This window comes from Notamacropus eugenii, chromosome 6 (genome assembly GCF_028372415.1).
Source record: "Notamacropus eugenii isolate mMacEug1 chromosome 6, mMacEug1.pri_v2, whole genome shotgun sequence".
NCBI classification, from domain to species: Eukaryota; Metazoa; Chordata; class Mammalia; order Diprotodontia; family Macropodidae; genus Notamacropus; species Notamacropus eugenii.
In genome coordinates, this window is record NC_092877.1 from 358803704 (window position 1) to 358814529 (window position 10826).

A 10826-nucleotide genomic window follows, 5' to 3' on the forward strand; every position below is an offset into this window, starting at 1 on the left:
CTCCTGATGATAGAGTAGTCCCCATCTTTTTAGATCAGCAAATATTCTACATTCTTAGAGAGTTGCTCAGGGAAATAAGACCTTAAATGACTTGCTAAGGGTCATGTAGTATGTGTTAGAGATGAGTCTGAGAGCTAGGTTTTTCTGACTTTTGTGTTGATTCCATATCCTTTATACCAGTGTTTCATAAATAGAAAATATATTCAAACTAAATACATAAATTGGGGAAATGAGGCAGAATAGAGAGTACTAACAACTGCAGAAGTCAGGAAAAACTCATTATAAGAGATAGCTTCTGAGTCTATTAATAAGTTAAAATTTATTCCAAGTGAATTTGAGGAAAGAGAGAATTTTGGGAAAGGGGAAGGGGGGTTTGGCCAATGAAAAGGAATGAAAGGAGGAGATAGAATGTAATACATATGGAAGATCAAGTAGTACTAGTTGCTTGGAATGTCAAGTATGTTATGGAAGTAATGTATGATTAATATGGAAATAAGTAAAGGCAGAAGGTAACGTTCAGGTTACCTTTAACTCATTATTCATACCAGTTGAAAACTTTTGATCCTCAAAGTTGTAATCCAATTAATCATCTTTTCCCTTAAACCTTATGTAATCTATGTCATCTGTTACTTCACCCATGAGATTGAAAAAAAATGTTGAGCAGAACAAGATCTGAAGCACTCCACTAGATAAGTCCTCTGGACTGACTGTGATTCATTAAATTAACTCGCTTTAAGTCTAGTCTGCCAGTCAATTCTGAGTCTGTGTGTAACTGTTTTTCATTTAGATTAAAAAGTGTCAAAGGCACCAGTGATGGTCATATGTGAACCACAACACTCCTAAGGGTGGCCCAAATCAGATTAAAATATAGATCCTATTGTATTTTAATGTGCTGATACATTAATTTTTTAAAGAAAGATATAAATAAATATATCAGGTTTTCTAAGTCACTTTTTAGAGCTCAGGGATCATTATTTATGGTTTAGTGATTCCACCTTCTATTGTACTTTGGCATCACTGGTTCAGACCATGTCGCTCTAACTTGCTATATCAAGAAAACCTTTGTCAAATGTGCTGCTGAAATTCAGTTTTTACCCCCCAATATTTAATTCTTTCCCTCAACAAATTAGTAATCTTGTCAGAAACTGAAATGAGGTTAATCTGACAAGATTTGTTCTTAATGAATCCATGCCGGCTTTTAAAAACCATTCATCTTCTATTAAAAAAATGATATAGTAGATATAAGGTTCCCTACTGTCTTCATTCTCAATATGATTATGATTCCATTTACCATGGGAACTCATTTTGTGTGTGTGTGAAAGAACAGCAAAACAGGAAGTTATGTTTACAGAATCATAGAATTTTATAACACATAATCAACTCATTAATCACATAGTATTTGCTAAGCAACTTCTATGTGCTAGGTATTTTGTCAAGTGCCAGGAAAACAAAAGAAAAAAATTACCTCAAAGGACTCACAGACTAATTAGGGAGAAAGCCCGGAAATTTTAAATATATATCTATATATCTATGAGAGAAATGGATTTTAGAGAGAAAATTTTATATATATATATATATATATATATTCTTTGGTTCTTTCTGAAGAAATGGCCGCAATTTCACTTTACAATGGTGATGTCATTTTGGTCCCCTTTGAAGATGAAGGAAAACAAACTATATATATTTATACACACACACACATACATATATACATATATACATATATACGTATATATAAAATATATACGTATATATATATAATATATTCTAGAGAGGATATATTCATGATCACATTGGTTAATCTCAGTTCAAAGGCATTAAGATCAAGAAGGAATGGGAAAGTTTTCTTGTAGAAAGAAGAGACTTAGCTGAAACTTCAAGGAAGACATGAAACCTAGTAGATAAAGATGAAGAGCATTCCAGGCACTGGACCAGCACTGGAGAATGCCTGGAGACTGGATGTGAAGAATCATGTGAAATGAATAGAAAGGAGGCTGGTGTTGTTGAAGATCTGCATTTTGGGAAGATAAATTTGAAACTGGAGTGGAGAATGGACTGCAGAGGGGAAACACTTAAACTGGGTAGAACAAATAGTAGGTTACTGAAATATTCCAAGTGTGAGATGATTAATTCTACACGAGGGTCATTACTGTGTCACAGGAAAGAAGAGATTGTATTTGAGACACATAAATGTTGAAAATAGAAACTTGACAAAAGATTTCGTATGGAATGTTCACTGACAGAATAACACTTAGGTTGTAAATTTTAGTAACTGGGTGTATGATGATATCCTCAAAATAGCGAAACAAATAATGAAAAGTGAAGGGTTTCAGAAAGGGGAAATAATAAATCTAGTTTAGGAAATGTTGAGTTTGCAATGTCTACTGACATCTAGTTAAAGATGTCCAAAAGATAACTGGAGATGTGAGACTGAATGTTGGGAAGGGCTTAAGGTCAGACAAATAGACCTACCAGTTATCTGTTTAAAGGGAATCATTGAAACCATGAGAGCTGAAGAGATTGACAAGTAAATAGAGAGAGAAGATAAAATAGCCCAGGAGAGAGCTTTGGAGGACGTTCACTTTTAATACATATAACATGGAAGAAAACCCAACAAATTAGACTTAAAATAAGTAGTCTTATAATTAGGAGGAGAATTAGAAGAGAGCAGTTGTACAAAACCTAGGGAAAAGAGACTACCACAAAGAAGACAGTGATTGACAATTTCAAAGGCCCTGGCAAAGGTAATGCAGAAGGATAAAAATTGAGAAAAGGCTATTGGATTTGGCAAATTAGAGATCATTAATCATTTTGCAGAGAGGTTTTTTAATTGAATAGTGAGATCAAAAACCACATGAAAGCAGTTAATGAAAAAAAGAGAATAAAAGTAGTGGAGGTAACTATTGTAGATGGTCTTCTCAAAGAGTGTAGGACTAATGAGGAAAAGGAGTACAGACATTAACTAACAGAAGTGGATCAATATGTTCAAGGGGTTTGTTTCCCTTCTTTCTTCTTTAAAATCTTCCTTCCTCTTTCTATCTCTGTATGCCTTCCTCCCTCATTTCTTTCCTTCCTTTCTTCCTTGCTTTTCATTTCTTCTCTCTCTCTCCATCTCTGTCTATTTCTGTCTCTCTCTGTGTCTCTTTCTGTCTCGTTTGGATGAAGGAGGTCTGGTACTATTTATGAGCACTGGTAAGTATCCAATGCACACGGTAAAATGAAGATTAGTGAGAGAGTAGAGATGAGAGAAGGTCAGTCTGCTAGGAAAGTTGGAGCATGTAGATAGTTTTGCCCCAGCAATGAAAAAAAGATTATTCATGTCAAACAAGGCTGAAGAAGGGAATGATAATGGCAAAATGTTTCTGAGTAATTTGAGAAGAGGAACAGGGGAGAAAAGGGATTTCTTGGTGAATGGCTTGAATATTTTCAATGAAATATGAATCAAATTTCACAGCTGAAATCGTGAGAGTAGAGGGAACTGTGAAACACTTGAAGAGTAGGAAGAAAAAACACTGTGGTGAATATGCTAGTAAATCTTTTAGAAGTATGATAGGATTGCCTTGCCTAGGTGATATCCCAGTTCAGATTTTGTAATGAAAAATTGTAGTACAGTCAGTCAGCATGATTTTGTGATTTTACTTTAACTTCATTCAATAGTACATGAGTGTAAGTAAGGAAAATGGAGAGTGGAAGCAATGTAAGGATGGGGTTTAGCAGGACAAGAACTTGGATAGGAGAAAGGAGCAATGAACTTGAAAGAAGACCATGTCAAGTTGAAATGAGAGTCAAATAGGAAAGGAAAAGCAATATAGCCAGTAAAAAAAGGTTGATAGACTGGTAAAGAATTGAGGGGTGACGGAAGTGGGGGTTTTGGATGAAGATTAAGTTTTAGAGTTGGAAGGTACAAGGAATGGAAGAATAACAAAAAATATGAAATTCAGAAATTTCAGAATTTGGGAACATAAATGTAGAACAATTGCGAGTGATAGTAAGATGATGGATATGACCATCTCTATATGTAGATGGGTTGGGATGGAGGATTATGACATGGGGAAAGAGTAAACTGAGGAAATGGTAGGTTAGAATATTTAAAATAATATTAATATGTATATTTATGTCCCCTAGCATTAGGACTGGAATAGGGGAGGAGAGAAAGATTGAACAAGGCAATGAACTCATTGAGGAAAGATAGAGAATGTCCTGTAGGACAATAGACAACAGCTATCAGAATTTTGATTGCATGACAAAGGTGCATTGAATGAACCTCAAAGGAGAAGAGAGAGGTGGGAGGGAAGGTAGAAAAATAGCATATATACAAATACATATATATATGTATTCATATACATATACATATATATGAAACAAATACTATGTGCCAGTATGCTAAGAATGTTTAAAGTGACTATCTCATTTGATCTTCACAACAACCCTATCAGGTAGGTGTTATTATTATCTGCATTCTATATTTGAAGAAACTGAGGCAAACAGAGTTAAGTGACTTTTTCAGGGTCACACAGCTAGTAAGTGTCTGAGACCCCATTTGAACTTAAGTTATCCTAAGTCCAAGCTCAGTGCTCTATGTACTAAGTGATGGTAGGAGAGTCTGGAAGTGACAATGGAGTAAAAGGGGTATTTCAATCCCCCTACCACAATTAATGTATTGATAACATAAGTGAAGTACTGCCAAAGCTGGACATAGTTAGGAAAGCTGACTAGGAAACAAAATTGTTTTAAAAAGATTATGTTTAAATCCCACCTCTCATACCAGATGCATGGCCAGACACAAGTTGTTTGATGTTTTTGAGTCTCAGTTTCCACATTTGCAAAATGTAGATATCTATAGAAACATGAAGGGAACTGTTATAAGCCTAAAATGCGATAATGTATTTAATGTATTGCAACTTTAAAGGGTTCTACACAATTCAATTTTTTTTTGCGCCCACATGTAATGACCTTCCCTCTCAGACTTCACATAATACACAATATTGTTACACCTTTCAGTATTGAGTTTCATAAATATATCATAACAAAAATGAAGGGTATATCTTGACATAATCAGGACGATTAGGAACAATTGGGCAATTTTAGGTCCCTAAATAATTTTCACATCTTGAAACTTTTTTTTGCTATGAAAATTGCTATACAGTTAAAGATCTATCCCTACTCAGGAGATTATGGAGCTAATGGCTGTGAGGAAAAGTCAATCTGAGATGTAACTTGAATTTTGCAGTTACTTATGTTATGTATGTGGATAGATTGATAGATATACAGATACAGATTAAAAATTATATATGAGTATTTGTATACATACCTACAATATATGTACACACAAACACACACACACACACACACACACATATATATATATATATATATATATATATATATATATATATATATATATATATATATATATATATATATATACATATACATATATTATCTGTATCATCTAACTCCATACAGGGAGACAACAGTTAATACAGGATACAGCGATGGACTTGGAATCAGCAGGACCTAAATTACTGACTCATATCTTGGAAGAATCCCATAAATAGATACATAGTAGCATGACAAATACGATTGCAGTCAGAAAGACTTGAATTCAAATCCCCCTACTTAGAAAAGCATACTAGTTGCGTAACTCTGAGCAAGTCTCTTAACCTATCTCAAGCTCAGTTTCTTGTTCTATAAAATGGGAATAATAATAACACCTACATCACAGATTTGTTGTGAGAATCAGATGAGATAATGTATGTAAAGAATTTTGAAATGTTGAGTTGCTTCATAAATAGTACTGCCTATTAATTTAGAGAGATAGACACATCTAAGTAGAACCTGAGCTAGATTTCTCTAATTACCTACATTTATATCAATAGTCATGAAAAATAGTGTCAGAGACAGCCATAGAGACAGAGAGCCTCCCACATGTACACAGAGCCAGAGAGATAAACAGTCAGACAGAGAGAGAGAGAGAGAGAGAGAGAGAGAGAGAGAGAGAGAGAGAGAGTGAAAGAAAGATGATGATGATGATGATGATGATGATGATGATGATGATGATGATGATGATGATGAAAAGACTGAAAAGGCAAACTAATTCACCCCCCTACTTTAACAAATGAAGAAACTGAAGCTTGAGAAGATTAAATATCTGCACTCAAATTCACATCGAGGTTGAAATTTTTATGCAATGAAGTCTTTGATTACGTTTAAGAACCTAAGTATTCTTATTCTGAAGTCAGCCCTCTTTCTGATACACCATGTGGCCTCCCTCAAAGACATTAAGAAGCTAAAGAGTATTCAAATGAAATTGATGAATGGTCTTAAGATCATATGATATAATAATCATTTGAAGCATGTGAGGTTGTTTAAAGCTAACTAAGGAATACATGGGTGGGGGTAGAGTTATTATTAGCTGCCTTCCTGTATCCAAAGGGCTGATATGTGGAAAAGGAAATGAAATTGTTGGACAAGCAAAAGTAGGAGCTACGTGTGGGGATCCCAGAAAGGAACATTTGGGCTCCAGGAAAGAAATTTTTCCTGAAAATTGGCCTGTTCCAAAGTACAATGGGCTGCCTGGGAAATTAGTGCATCCCTATTTATTGGAAGTCTTCGAGTAAATGGCATAACTTGTCAGTTTTATTATGTAGTCAATATGTATTCAGGTAGGGGGTATGTTTAATAGACTCTGAGGTCCTTCCAAATCTGAGACTCTGCTGCTTTTTGATAATGAGAAGAGACATATACACATACGTACACACCGTTTCTTAGAACACACATACACATAGACACACTGACATGTACATACACACACACACACACACCAACTCCTTAAAAGTGCTGATACCATAATGATCAACATCATCATCAACAAACATTTATTAATATTTGCTACATGCAAAGCCCTGTGCTGATAATAATTATTATAATTAATAAATGTAAAACATAAAAATAATAATCATTTCTAAGTTAGAGTCCTTACAAACCCAAATTTCATTTCTATGTTTTTACTGCAGCCTGTCATGATATTGCAAGCATCTACTGTATAACATTGTTCCTAAATAACAAAACAAAAATTATGTGCAGCTTTCAGAGAACAAGGGAATTGAAGCCAGTTAGAAGGCTATCCCCTTAGAAGCTGAAATGCTTTCATTCTTTAAAGGTGAAATGACAGAGGACTACAGAAAACCAGTTCCCTTTGGCTCAATAGGAGATGACAGTGACTGATCTGCCTTAGGCAGAGCTGAGCTGACTGGACTCACAGCACTCAACCAAAGGTATCACCTGGTCCCCTGAAGACTTTGTTGTGAGTTACCTGGAGACTAATCAATTATTCTGATGATAGAGTGAGGAGAAGGGATGACTCACATGATGGGAAATCAGATCTCTAATTTCACTGCAGTACCTTAGGCCAGTCTCAAAACAACAACAACCAAAGAAAGAGTGGTACTCGAATACCTCTCAGCACAGCTTCAAAATAAATAGTTAATATATTGAAAAATGTCTTGGGGTTTTGAGAGACTTCGCCCATTCCCTGTTTTCTGTTTAGAATTTCTTGTATCCCTAAAGGAATGTGCAGCAATATGCCATCATCTGTGTGGTACATGGACTTAGAAGATGAGTTATTTGTATGGTTAAAGCCTAGAGCCAAACTAGTCTCAGTCTTTCATTCAACTTCAGCATTGCCTCAGCAGCACTTAGATTTCAGTAACATTTCAAGGATCTGTGCATTCATCATGGTGCTTACCTCCTCCATTGCAGATCAAAAGTGAAGATCCTCCCCACCATAGGAGACAGTCAGAGAACAACAAAATTGTAAGATATTAGAGCCAGAGGTGTCTCAGGGCAATCTAGGCCAACCTGACTCAGAATGCCTTCAACAGCATATCAAACAAGTAGTCCCTCTTCCCTAGTACTTGGAACATAGGAGACATGTAGCACATGATCAGTGAATTGAATTGAATGAACTAGATAAAACCAAGGTGCACAGATATGAACCAATTTTCTGGGTTGTAAGGGGTAGGGAAAATGTGGTTAAAGTTTATTGAATCAAAAAAAAAACTGAATCAAATTAAAATGAGCAAACGCTCTTAAACATAAAAGATTATGTCATGTGAGGGATTTAATTTAGGTGCAAGGTAGGTGGGGTAGATAGCATTTTTTCCCTGAGGAAGTTTGTTTCAGTCTCAGAATTTCCCTATATTCAATCTATTCCATTAAAAATAAGTTTAGGACTTTAGATTTAAGAGCAGCACTAAAACACCTCTGATTAATTTCATATGGGAAAGGTAATAGTTGCTGAAGAGGAAAATGGACATCTTGTTATATAGTACTGGATATCATTAATAAACATGGAATTTCACTTAGCATGTTCAGTACTTTGCAAATCTAGTAATGACTTAAAAAGTAAGACATGAAAAACAGGTGTTTTGCTTTGTTTTTGTCAGGTTGTTTTTCTCATGGTCATGGTCAATGAACTATATATAAAATATTAGGTATTTCCTCTGAAGGTAGGAAACTACAGGGAGAAAGTGTAGAAGGTTAGACCTGGATGCATAACCAAAAGACATCTGGGTAATAATAGTGCTGCTACTTATACCCATGTGATCTTAGATAAATATATTTCCCTCCATGAGATTCAATTTCAGTATCACAGAATCACATAATTTGAAGGCTGGAAAGAGTGTCAACAAATCATTTACTCAGTCAGGCAATATATATTTATTAGTTGCCTACTATGTATTAGGCATTGTGCTAAACACTGGGGAAAAATGCCTTTATCATTTGCTCTCTTCAAACAAAAAGGGGGTGGAGTAAAGATGGTAGAGAAACAGCACAAACTTTCCAGAGCTCTCTACCAAGCCCAGCCAAATACCTGTAAAAAATGACTTTAAACAAATTCCAGAGCTGCAAACACTTCTGGGAAGGACAAGGTCAAAAGAGAGAATAGAATAAATGGGGGGCAGGATAGGATGGAGGGAAATACAGTCTTTCACAACATGACTTTTATGGAAGTCTTTTGCATAACTACACATGTATAACCTATATTGAATAGTTTGCCTTCTCAGTGGGGATGAGTGGGGAAGGAGGAAGGGAGAGAAATTGGAACTCAAAGTTTTAAAAATGAATGTTACAAATTGTTTTTACATGCAGTTGGGAAATAAGAAATACAGGAGATGGGGTATAGAAATCTATCTTGCCCTACAAGAAAATAGAGGAGATAGGGATAAGGGAAGGGAGGGATGTGATAGAAGGGAGGGCAGATTGGGAGAAGGGATAATCAGAATGCATGATGTCTTGGGGTGGGGGTAGGGGACAGATGTGGACAAAAAGGGGACAAGATTTTGGAACTCAAAATCTTGGGGAGATGAATGTTGAAAACGAAAAATAAATAAATAAACAAGAAGAAAAAAGAAAAGAAAAAAAAACTTTCTAACATACTGAGTGAATGTCTGTTCCACTTCTTCTGGCAAGCCATTCCTCTTTTGGTCAACACCAGTTTTCAGAGTTTTCCCACATGATATGAAGGCTTAATTTGCCAACTTCCTCCCATTGTCTCTAGTTCTGCCCTCTGAGACAATGCAGAAAAAGTATTATCCCTCTTCCATGGACCAACCTTTCAAATATTAGAGGAAAACTACTATAGCTCCCCAAATCTTTTCTTCCCCAGGTTAAACATTAATCATTCAATTACCCACATTCTTTAAGATCTTGTTATGTGCCCAAGAACTCTAGGCACTAGATTAAAATAGCAATAATGAAGAAATCCCAATGTTGAAAGGCTTGCATTCTATAATCCCAAGTTTCTCCAACTAAGCCTCATATAGTACAGTCTCCCTCTGACCCAACCTGATGTTCCTCCTTTAAACATGATCCAACTTATCAATGTCATTCTTATACTGTAGTGCCCAAGAAATAGAGTACTGAAGTTTGACACAGGCTGAGTAATAAAACTAACATCTCCCTATTCCTACAAGTAACATATTAATTAATGCAACACAAGATGGTATACTTTTATTTCCCCCCTTTTGCTGCTATATCCTGTTCCTGACTTGTTTGTACTTTATTAAAATCAGACCTTTTTCCCCAAAAAAATAATTCCTCCCCCTATATCTTACTTGTGATTTTTTGTGTGTTTGTTTTCTTTATTTTCTACTTAGGTTTAAGAATATATGTGTACCCTTCATGAACTTTATTTCCCTGGCTCTGTCAAGGCTCAGCTTCAACCTTGCCTCTGTAATAGGCATTTCCCACTCCACCTACCTTCCTAGTGCCATTCTGCTAAGATTATTTCATTTACAATTCATGTATCATATATAAAATTGTTTTCATGTTGTATCACTTAGTAGAATGTGATCCCCTTGAAAATAGGGACTGTCTTTTCACATAGAACTTAACCCAGTGCCTGGCATAAAGCAGGTATTTAATCACTGTTGCATGATAATGATGGTGATGATATTATTATCTTTTGTTTAATGGCTTATTTTGTCAAGACATTGTTGGTTTCTAAGTCTTTCATCAAGTATGTTGGTTATCTGTCCAAACATTTTTCTCCCTGAACATTTTATCAGATGTGACTATATGCTTTTGTCTAAGTCACTGATAAGAGATGTTAAATGACATAGACCCAAACCTCATATATAATATGTGTATGTGCCCTGTATATATACCTTGGTGTGAGCTACTGGAAATCTCCTGTTGTGTTGACACTCAATAAGTGCTCTTTAAATAAAAGAAATAGGGGGTGCAGCCAAGATGGCAGAGTAGAAGCATGGACCTGCTGGAGCTCTTCCCACAAAGCCCTTAAAGTACCTGTAAAAAACGAC